Below are 12,436 nucleotides of genomic sequence, written 5' to 3' on the forward strand. Positions count from 1 at the left end.
AGACAAAGGAATCAAGGCTCAGAGAGGTTAAGGGATTGCCCATTGTTACACAGTAAGTGGTAAGGTAAGACTCAAACCCAAGCATCAGACTCCAGAGTTTATGTTGTTAATTACCAAGAACACTGTTTCTCAAAACTGACGGAGGGCTCGCCACCAAATCTATCCACTTCACAGAACAAAGGCCCAGCAGCCTTATTTCTGAGACAAGTGCCTTCATACTGTCTGTAGGACTGCCTTGAAAGTGCAAGTGAAGCTCAGTCGTGTCCGACTCGCTGCGACCCCATGCACCAGTTCATGGAATTCTCCAGGCCAGAATACTGGAGTGGGTAGCCCTTCCTTTCTCTAAGAGATCTTCCCAACCCAGGGATCAGACCCAGATCTCCCACATTGCAGGCGGAGTCTTCACCTTACTCATGTGCTAAATGTTAAGAACTGCCCATACAATAAACATTCAAGCTTTATCTATACAGGCAGTGGAAGGGAGGCCCAACAAAGATACAGGCATCTTACCTCAATAGAAGCCACGATCAGTTTCAAATGAACAAGCAACCCAGAACAACTGGCTTGCCTACACACTCAGAAGCAGCTTTGGTGACGCTGTCTTCTCTATACTTCTAAACATGTGCACGTAATTTAGTACCTTGCATTCTTATGTAACACAGCCCATCTAACAGAAATGTAAGAGAAAACTTACAAAACATTAACAACATAAAATATATTCCATAGGTACCCATGTGGTTTTTTATTGTCCTTTTCATTCTTCTGGAAAGCAATTTGGAAACACGTTCATACCCAAGCCAATTTACCCAGCATTTTCTTTTCTTTTATTAAAAAAAGAAACCAAGCAGTTTTATTTTTTTTTTCTTATTAGAGGGTAATTTACCCAGCATTTTCATTTCCAGGATTTCATTAGACAAAAATAATGAGGAATGCTTACAAAAGCTTTAAGTATAAGGCTGTTCACTGCAATATTATTTATAAAGGCAAACATCTGGAAGCCACCAAACCACCCAACATAAACCATTATCTAAATAAATTTCAACAGAATGTTTTGTACTGTGACCATGTGTAGGGGACACTGCCTGTACTCTTCACAAATGTCAATGTCAAGAAAAGGGCTGAAAAACTTTTCTTGATGAAAAGAGGCTAAGGTGACACGACATCTAAATGACCCTGAATTGGATCCTGGTTTTGAGGTAAAAAAAAAATATATATATTGCTATTAAGGGCATTTTGGAGAAAAATTAAGAATATATAAAAATGGAGTTTATATATTAGTTTGTATCAATATCAAATTTCTTGAATTTTCAAACTTTGATTATATAAAATAGCATAAAAGAGCATGAGGTCTGCAACTTATTTTTAAATGGTTCAGAAAAAGGAATATTAAAACTAATATCTAAATCTGTACTAAAAAAAATAGTCACTCAGTTGTGTCTCTTTGCGACCCCATGGACTATAGCCACCAGGCTGATCTGTCCATGGAATTCTTTAGGCAAGACTACTGGAGTGGATTGCCATTTCCTTCTCCAAGGGATCTTCCTGACCCAGGAATCTAACCTGGATCTCCCCCATAGACCAGCAGATTCTTTACCATCTGAGCCACAAACTCCCAAATATGTATAATAATACATTATATATGTAAATTCACATATACATGAACATGAAGACAAAGTAACTATGAAAAAGCTGGCTTAAAGCTCAACATTCAGAAAACTAAGATCATGGCATCTGGTCCCATCACTCCATGGCAAATAGATGGGGAAACAGTGTCAGACTTTTTTGGGGAGGGCTCCAAAATCACTGCAGATGGTGATTGCGGCCATGAAATTAAAAGATGCTTATTCCTTGGAAGGAAAGTTACGACCAACCTAGACAGCATATTCAAAAGCAGAGACATTATTTTGCCAACAAAGGTCCATCTAGTTAAAGCTATGGTTCTTCCAGTGGTCATGTATGGTTGTGAGAGTTGGACTGTGAAGAAAGCTGAGCACTGAAGAATTGATGTTTTTGATCTGTGGTGTTGGAAAAGACTCTTGAGAGTCCCTTGGACTGCAAGGAGATCCAACCAGTCCATTCTAAAGGAGATTAGTCCTGGGTGTTCATTGGAAGGACGGATGGTGAAGCTGAAACTCCAATACTTTGGCCATCTCATGTGAAGAGTTGACTCACTGGAAAAGACCCTGATGCTGGGAGGGATTGGGGGAAGGAGGAGAAGGGAACAACAGAGGAAGAGATGGCTGGAGGGCATCACCAACTTGATGGACATGAGTTTGAGTAAACTCTGGGAGTTGGTGATGGACAGGGAGGCCTGGCGTGCTGTGATTCATGGGGTCACAAAGAGTCGGACATGACTGAGCAACTGAACTGAACTGAACTATGAGAAATGTTCACAACTGGTGAGTGCAACATGAAAACTCTTTATATTAGTCTTGCAACTATTTTCTAAGCTGAAAATTATTTTAAAATGAAAAACTTAAAAATGTCTGACAAACCTCTGAGTTTTGACAGAAAACAACAAAATTCTGTAAAGCAATTATCCTTCAATTAAAAAATAAATAAAATTTTTAAATGTCTGAAATTTTGTTAATGAGAAATTGCTTATGCTAAAATGAATAAAAACACTAGGATATAAAACTAGTATTTTTTTGGTATTTAATATTTTTGAATTTGTAGTAAAAACTATATATTCAGGAAGACATCTCAAGAATGGGTACAGTTTAAAAATATATATATTAGAAATCAATAAGCCTAAATATTACCAGTGGCCTGTGGTTTCTGAGTGGTGATATTCTATTGAACTTTATTTTCTTCTTATTGTTTTATACTTCTTGTGTATCTACAGTTTTTATAGTATTTTGATAATCAGGAGAACAAGTATTATAGGTAAATTATAAGCTTATATGAATTACATACACATCTAATTTAGTCTTCAAAGACTTCTACGTACAGGCTTAATACTTCATGTCAGAGGAATTTGAAGATAAGACCTAAACAGATTAAATACTGTTTACAGCAGCAATTTCACACTAGTAAATTTCACAACATATTTGAAATTACTTTCCACTAAAATCTCAGAAAAGCGGGGGCAGACTACAGGATCGGTGCATGCAAACACTGGCACTCCCAGCCTCAGCTAGAACTTTCTCAAGCTTGTGAGGCTGACAGCAGAAATCACTGTCCCCTTCTAGCTCATCTCCTGCAATAATGTCTGTTACCTTAAGACATTACTAGAATGCATGTGTATGTAATTTTTTTTCTAAACCACTGGAGCCAATTGTAAACCTAAGGCTCATTATTCCTAATACTTCAGTGTACATTTCCTAAAAATAAGGGCTTTGTCTTTTTTTAACCTACCTAGCCACAGTACAGCTTCCAAATCATGGAATTAACACTGACAGAATCCCACCATCTAAACTTTAACAGTTATCTCAGTGATGTTGTTATCAACAAAATGGTTCAATCTAGGGTCCCATGTGGCATTAATTCTCATGCTTCTTTAGTCTCCTTCAATTTGGGGCACTTTCTTGGTTTTTCATAATCTTGATGTGTAAAAAAAAATTACAAGCCAGTTATCTTGTTGAATGCTCTTCAGTTTGGCACTATCTGATATTTTCTCATGGTTAGATCCAAATCACTGGTTTTTGTAGGAAGAGCACAGAAGCGATGCTGTTTTTCTCTTGCTCATTTCATTGGATGGTGATCAACGTCAGCTTGTCTAATTACTGATAGTGTTAAATTTTAATTTGTGACTATGGTGGTGTCTGCCAGGTTCCTCCACTTTGTATTTACTCTGTTCCCTCTGTAATTAATATGTATTTTGTGGAGAAATACATGAAGCTATATAAATATCTTGATGGAACAATAGGACAGTTAAAAGTTTAAGCTAAGTAGCAGTCAATTTTTCCTTCAGAAAAAAGTCAATACATCTATATAATATATTTGCTAGTTACATTTAAGAAATATAGTACCTGCCCCCCAAATTGTTTTCAGGATCTACACAGAGAAAAGACTTTTAAGGAAAATTTTTTATATAGAAGCGATGATGTCTGGTTGTGAAACCGAGTCCCTGGAGAAACTGTGAAAACTTAATATTATTTGCCCTTTAGTTTTATCCTTGGAGCTGGCATCTAAAATACATTCTTTTTGAAAAATTTTTTTTATTGAAATATAGTTGATTTACAATGCTGTGTTAATTTCTGATGCTGCTGCACAGCAAAGTGACTCAGTTAGACACATTCTTTTTCATATTCTTTTCCATTATAGTTTATCACAGAATACTGAATATAATTCCCTGAGCTATACATTAGGACCTTGTTTATCCTTCCTATATATAATAGTTTGCATCCGCTAATCCCAGACAGAGGATGAGATAGATGGTTGGATGGCATCACCAACTCAATGGACATGAGTTGGTGATGGACAGGGAGTCCTGGCGTGCTGCGGTTCATAGGGTCGCAAAGAGTTGGACACGACTGAGCGACTGAACAGAACTGAGCTGAATCCCAACTCCCAATCATTCCCTCCTCCATTTCCATCCCCAGTGGCAAGCACAAATCTGTTCTCTACATCGGGGAGTCTATTTTTGTTTCATAGATAGGTTCAATTTGTGTTGTATTTTAGATTCCACATATAAGTGATATCATATGGAATTTGTTTTTCTCCTCTGACTTATTTCATTTAGTATGATAATCTCTAGGTCCATCCATGCAGCATGCAAATAGCATTACCTCATTCTTTTTAATGTGTTAGTAGCTCAGTCGTGTCCAGCTTTTTGTGACCCCATGGACTACAGCCTGCCAGGCTCCTCTGTCCATGGAATTCTCCATGCAGAAATATTGGAGTGGTTAGCCATTCCCTTCTCCAGGAGATCTTCCCAACCCAGGGATCAAACCTGGGTCTCCTGCATTGCAGATAGATTCTTTACCATCTGAGCCACCAGGAAAGCCCTCTTTTTAATAACTGAGAAATATTCCACTCCAGTTAGAGCCAGACATGGAACAACAGACTGGTTCCATGTTGGGAAAGGAGCACACCAGGGCTGTATATTGTCACCTTGCTTATTTAACTTATATGCAGAGTACATCATGCAAAACGTCCGAGTGAATGAAGCACAAGCTGGAATCAAGACTGCCGGGAGAAATATCAATAACCTTAGATATGCAGATGATATCACTCTTATAGCTGAAAGTGAAGAGGAACTAAAGAGTCTCTTGATGAAAGTGAAAGAGGAGAGTGAAAAAGTTGGCTTAAAGCTCAACATTCAAAAAATGAAGAGTGTGCAACACATATACTAAATTGGAATACAGAGAAGATTAGTACGGCCCCTGCCCAAGATGACATGCAAGTTCGTGAAGCTTTCCACATTTCTAGGTTTGACAGAAAACACAAAATTCTGTACAGTCATTATCTTTCAATTAAAAAATAAATTAATTTTAAAAAAAAGATCGTGGCATCCGGCCCCATCACTTCATGGCAAATAGATGGGGAAACAATGGAAACAGTGACACACTTAATTTTTGGGGGGGCTCCAAAATGACTGCAGATGGTGACTGCAGCCATGAAATTAACAGACGCTTGCTCCTTGGAAGAAAAGCTATGACCAAACAACACAGCATATTAAAAAACAGAGACATTACTTTACTGACAAAGGTCCATATTGTCAAAGCAATGGTTTTTCCAGTTGTCATGTATGGATGTGAGAGTTGGACCATAAAGAAAGCTGAGCGCTGAAGAACTGATGCTTTTGAACTGTGATGTTGGAGAAGACTCTTGAGAGTCCCTTGGACTGCAAGGAGATCCAACCAGTCCATCCTAAAGGAAATCAGTCCTGAGTATTCATTGGAAAGACTGATGCTGAAGCTCCAATACTTTGGCCACCTGATGTGAAGAACTGAGTCACTGGAAAAGACCCTAATGCTGGCAAAGATTGAAGGTGGGAGGGAAAGGGTACGACAGAGGATGAGATGGTTGGATGACATCACTCACTCGGTGGACTGGACATGAATTTGAGCAAGCTCTGGGAGTTGGTGATGGACAGGGAGGCCTGGCAGTCCATGGGGTCACAAAGAGTCAGACAGGACTGAGCGACTGATCACGACTGAGTGAGTGAACTCAACTGAACTGAGTATTCCATTATATACATGTACCACATCCTCTTTATTAAAATACATTCTAGACTCATGTGAACTTCCTTGTTTGTTCTTTCAACAAAAGTCTTTTAACTGAGATAAAGCAGGCTAGGCTAACCGTGACCCAAGTCTGTGGATCACAAACAGGTCTTTGTAGAACACGCTAAATGTGTCAGCCACGGCAATGCTTAGGCCAGGTCACGAGACTTGTTTCAAACGTTTCAGTTGAGAGGGGCTTCAGGAACTCCCATGGGAGATCAACCCTTAGTCTTTTTACTTAAGCATTTCCCCCCCAAAGCTTTGTGTTTATCTGAAAACATAAGACCGGCCATGACGATGACGCATTCTTGCTCAGAACAGAGAATCTGTCATTAAGATGGACTTGCAGAGAGAGAGAGAAGTTTTGGAGTTTTACACAAAGGCTCATTCTGTGCTTGAAAATTTACAATGAGGATATTCTGAGAGCAATGCAGAATCAACTGTAATTTTCCTTTCTTGTACCTGGCAAGCACAGTGGTAGAATCTTTCCGAAGGCAATACTTAACAGTTTGCGTTGGTTGCCATGTGAATTCTTGGACCTAAGGATAAACAGGGATGTATTTCTACTCTTCCTGATGGTCTCAGATTTCCATTTTCTAATGAAATCCTCCTAGAGTCTCACATTGAAGTCGACATGCTAAGTTAAGCAAGGAATGAAAGAGGGACGCCAGCTGGGTGAGCCCAGGAAAGAGGGTCACTTGTGGTATCGACCAAGGTGGAGTTGGGGCCAAACTCTAGAGGGGAAATGAATTAAGTAGCCCATGAGGTGAGAGCAAGATTTAAGGAAGAGTCATTGAATCAAAGCGTAGGTCTAAGAGCTGGCTGCTCTCTGAGGTGGGCTATCTGGGCAGGCATCAACATGGAGGATTATGCCTCCTGGTGGTCCGTATACCTCTAGAGCACTTATGCTATATAAACACTGCTTCCCCAAACAAGGCATGGCTCCTGCACATAAGGACGACTGTTTCCTAATTCTGTCAACCAATGTCCTCCCCATCCTCATCCCCCTCCCTTCCTTCAAACCCTTAGTGCCATTCTCAGACCACGGAGGACCCAGGACAGCTCACGTCTCTCAGGTCCACCTTCATTTTTTTTTTCCTTTTTCACAAATGATACCATAGGCAAATTCTGTCACCGGCATGATTCTAGAACAGTCCAAAATTAGCAGAAGACAGTTTTGGGAGACCGCTGATCAATCAGGGACTGTCCCGTTCTGCTTGGTGACCTGCCGGGCAAGATGCGGAGCTGGTCCAGAGTGAGTTCATCACTCCAAACCATCCCAGCATGGCTGCAGGGTGTATGGAGAGGCTCCTTTTGCCCTCGTGGTCTAAGCTCAGCTCTCCTCCGTCCTTCACACACAGGCAGACAGTGCGGGGCTACAATGAGCCCTGATTCAGTGCTAGCAGCCTGGTCCTGGACATCCCAGCCTGTTTCTTTTATGTGCCACCCTGGCTGATGGGCATGAGTTACTATTTACGAGAAGCAAGAATTCACTGGGTTAATTCCCAGAGCATAAGCTAAGGGCATATCTTGAAAGGCTGCCATAGAATCCTGCCCTAACTCACAGCGGAGAAAAAGACAAAAGGAGGAAGGGTGGGAAGGGAGCCAAGGAGGGGTCGCGTGAAAGGTCAGGGGAGAACAGATGTCTCTTCTTTGTTGCCCCCTCCACCACTGCCCTCAGAAGTCCTCACCGGCCTTGGACCACCGGCAAGCACCCCCAAACCCATTCTCTAGTGGCCGCCTGGGAAATGTAACTAAACGATGAAACTTTTAGAAAAAAGTTTGAATGTTACTACCTTAGATGTGGTTTCTTAATAGGGCATCTAAATGCATGCACATAAGGATGACAATTTCCTAATTCTCTCTCAACCCATGTTGCTCTCAATCAGCTTGATCCTTTCATATTTCAGTATTACTGACAGCTACTGCTGCACTGGAGGTGGTGGAATTTATTCTTCCAATTTTCCCACTTCTTCTATTTCTTGTTTTTACCTAGATTATAAGACTACTAAGTTGCCTAATAATAAGGAACATGTGTATACCCATGGCGGATTTATGTTGACGTATGGCAAAACCAATACAATATTGTAAAGTAATTGGCCTCCAATTAAAATAAATGAATTTAAATTTTTAAAAAAACTATGTAGACAAGTAAAACAGATGACATGTCTACAGTTTTAATGAAACAAGATAAATCTTGAAAATGTGTGCAGAGTGACATGTATCACCCAGGCATCTGAAGTTGTTGACTGAGTTAAATTTTACACAAATGTCAGCTTCCTTTTTCTTAATCATCCAAAAGACAATAAACAAAAAGGCATAGCCTGTCACTTTAGGGAGTAGAAAATTGGGTTGAAGTCTATGGAAAATGATGAAGATTAAGATTTTCTCATTTTTCTTTTCTATTTCTCCACACACCCCCGCCCCACACCCATAATGGTTTTATAATGAAACATGGTTAAAAGTTCTTTTATCAACTGGATTAAGCAATACACTTCCCTGAATGTAGTGTTATATTGGTTCAGAGAAAATTTATGATAATAAAAAACTGGAATACAATACAATGAAATAATAATATGAACTAATAATAACTCAGCCCTCAGTGTTTCCCTACCACCCACTCTCTGCACTATGTATACTGACAAGAAAAAATCATAAGAAAGCATTTTCTTACTTACAATGATCTTATAGATCTTGTATATTACTAAATGAATCATATGGAGTCCAAGGCAAAACAGTCAATATCACAGCGATATCCAGAACACAGGTATCTATCCCAAAAGTCATCCACAGGTTCTTAGAACTCCATAATACTACTGCATCTGAGTGAATTTTATAGAATTTTAGCCAAAATTTACCCAATAAGAAACAATAACAGGACCAAAAACCCTGAGAGTATACTCATTTTCCATGCATCAGTGAGGCAGGGCAGTTGCTGTGCAGAAAAGTTTCTAACCTAAAAATAATTGGTCATCAATGAAAGAAAACCAGAAGGAGGAATTATATAGGACCTGACCCCAGGAGCAACAGAAGAAAGTCAACTGAGCCATGAACTGCCAAAGACATCAAAAGATGAAACACGTCCTGGGAGGGGGAGCGGGGGTGCGGGCGGTGCTCAAGTAAGAAGGCTTTCCAAAGGCACTTGTAAAATTTAAGAAAATGCAGAGTCATTTTCATCTTTACAGTTTCCTTAAGAAAAGAAAATATTTGGGACCACTCCATAATGTCCATAAAAATTCTATTTCATCCTGTATTACAAGCTGAACAGTCACTATTTACCAAGTATCTATTAGACTCTTCATATTTTCTTGTTGTATTTCAGTCTCTAAGTCATGTCCAACTCTTTTGTGACCCCATGGATTGTAGTCTGCCAGGCTCCTCTGTTCGTTGGATTTCCCAGGCAAGCATACTGCAGTGAGTTGCCATTTCCTTCTCCAGGGGATCTTCCCGATCCAGGGATTGAACCCGAGTCTCCTGCATTGGCAGGCAGGTTATTCACCACTGAGCCATCAGCGAAGCCCCCTTTATATTTTAGATTAAACTATATGAAATTTCTAATACCTGACCATCTTAATCTATAAAAATGGTAATTTCCAGTGGATTCTACTAATTCACTGCATCTAATATCTAATTCAAACCTTGCAAGATGGGAATTATAATTCCCATTTGCAGATGAAGAAATAGATATAAGGAAGAAGGGTCATGTGCCCCAAGGTCATGAGGGTACCAAGAAACACCAAGTTCCCACCCGGGTCTCATAGATCCCAAAGCCAAAGGTCAGGAGCCTTTCTGTCAACAGTACAGCCAGAGTTATCGGGGCTAGTCCAGGCAGTTAAACATGCATTTAGTAGAACACAGAGCTTAAATAATCACACTTAGTCTACCAAGTTTTTGAAATATACTTTGTACCACGTCAGTTTATGTATCACCCTGAGCAAATTACTTAACAACACAAGTCTTCTGATCTGTAAAAATGAGAGGACTGAACTAATAAAGGCACATAAAGGGTAGAAAAGGTATGGACCTAATAGAAGCAGAAGCTATCAAGAAGAGGCGGCAACAATATACAGAAGAACTATACAAAAAAGATCCTCATGACCCAGATAACCACGATGGTGTGATCACTCACCTAGAGGCAGACATCCTGGAATGCAAAGTCAAGTGGGCCTTAGGAAGCATCCCTAAGAATAAAGCTAGTGAGAGTGATGCAATTCCAGTTGAGCTATTTCAAATCCTAAAAGATGATGCTGTGAAAGTGCTGCACTCAGTATGTCAGCAAATTTGGAAAACTCAGCAGTGGCCACAGGACTGGAAAAGGTCAGTTTTCATTGCAATCCCAAAGAAAGGCAATGCCAAAGAATGCTCAAACTACCACACAATTGCACTCATCTCACACACTTGCAAAGTAATGCTCAAAATTCTCCAAGCCAGGCTTCAACAGAACGTTAACCATGAAATTCCAGATGTTTAAGCTGGATTTAGAAAAGGCAGAGGAACCAGAGATCAAATTCCCAACATCCATTAGATCATTGAAAAAGCAAGAGAATTCCAGAAAAACATTTATTTCTACTTTATTGAATATGCCAAAGCCTTTGACTGTGGACATTGTTAAAGAGATGGGAATACCAGACCACTTTACCTGTCTCCTGAGAAATCTGTATGCAGGTCACAAAGCAACAGTTAGAACCAGACATGGAACAACAGACTGGTTTCAAACTAGGAAAGGAGTACGTCAAGGCTGTATATTGTCACCCTGCTTACTTAACCTATATGCAGAGTACATCATGAGAAATGCCAGGCTGGATGAAGCAAAAGCTGGAATCAAGACTGCTGGGAGAAATATCAATAACCTCAGATATGCACATGACACCACCTATGTGGCAGAAAGCAAAGAGGAACTAAAGAGCTTCTTGATGAAAGTGAAAGAAGAGAGCAAAAAAGTTGGCTTAAAGTTCAACATTCAGAAAACGAAGATCGTGGCATTCAGTCCCATCACTTCATGGCAAATAGATGGGGAAACAACGGAAACAGTGACAGACTTTTTCTTTTGGGGCTCCAAAATCACTGCAGATGGTGATTGCAGCCATGAAATTAAAAGACACTTGCTCCTTGGAAGAAAAGCTATGACCAACCTAGACAGCATACTAAAAAGCAGAGACATTACTTTACTGACAAAGGTCCATCTAGTCAAAGCTACGGTTTTTCCAATAGTCATGTATGGATGTGAGAGTTGGACTGCGAAGAAAGCTGAGCGCCAAAGAATTGATGCTTTTGAACTGTGGTGTTGGAGACGACTATGGAGAGTCCCTTGGACTGCAAGGAGATCTAGCCAGTCAATCCTAAAGAAAATCAGTCCTGAATATTCATTGGAAGGACTGATGCTGAAGCTGAAACTCCAAAACTTTGGCCACCTGATGTGAAGAACTGACTCATTTGAAAAGACCCTGATGCTGGGAAAGATTGAGGGCAGAAGGAGAAGGGGACGACTGAAGACGAAATGGTTGGATGGCATCACCGATTCGATGGACACGAGTTTGAGTAAGCTCTGGGAGTTCATGATGGACAGGGAAGCCTGGCATGCGGCAGTCCATGGGGTTGCAAAGGGTTGGACATGACTGAGTGACTGAACTGAACTAAAGGATTGATTAGGTCCTTTTTCATTTCCTTAAAGTTGACTAATAAACATAACACATTTTTAGTTTTTAAAACAATTATTGTAACTCTTTGGAAGCTATCCAGCCAATAGAGAAAAGTTTAAAGCAGAAAGAGAACCTCTTTCTAAATTTCCCATTCTCCTCTAACTTCGGTGCTCTGTATCCATCTGAAATATCATTAGATCTAAGTGTGGGATGCTAAGCCATTCCCTTAGCATCTCTGAGACTCAGTTTCTTATTGTGCAAAATGGGACGGGGTGATGTCAGCTCGGCCTCCTCTCAGGGGAAGAGGAGTGTATTAACGCAGGTGTATTAATGCAGGTGAAAGTGTTTCCACAATGGGTCTTCTGCAAGGTTTTATTAAGACTTCGCTGGAAGTCGTGTCACATGCTCCCCTCCCTGGAATTTGCCAGGATACCCATCAGGTGGGAATGCCTGCCAATCCTCTTCCTCCCCAGGGTCTCCCCATTCATGAGCAAGCAGCTTCCCTCAATGAGTCAGGACAATAAAGTTTGGCTTCCCTGAGCTAATCAGTTAACATTAGAAAAATGGAAAAAGCCACCAGATATGATTCAACCACACACAAAAAAATTATCATAAAACCATTTCTGA

General features: G+C 40.2%; 1 protein-coding gene and 1 pseudogene across 7 annotated transcripts in view; one reads left to right on the top strand and one right to left on the bottom strand.

Moving 5' to 3' along the window:
• The window catches only part of PALM2AKAP2 (PALM2 and AKAP2 fusion), a 513,846-nt gene that overhangs the window by 86,231 nt on the left and 415,179 nt on the right, over positions 1-12,436 (bottom strand). The window lies entirely within an intron of this gene.
• LOC138434847 (U6 spliceosomal RNA) lies at positions 5,278-5,371 on the top strand (annotated as a pseudogene).

This window comes from Ovis canadensis, chromosome 2 (assembly GCF_042477335.2).
Source record: "Ovis canadensis isolate MfBH-ARS-UI-01 breed Bighorn chromosome 2, ARS-UI_OviCan_v2, whole genome shotgun sequence".
Taxonomy (NCBI): Eukaryota; Metazoa; Chordata; class Mammalia; order Artiodactyla; family Bovidae; genus Ovis; species Ovis canadensis.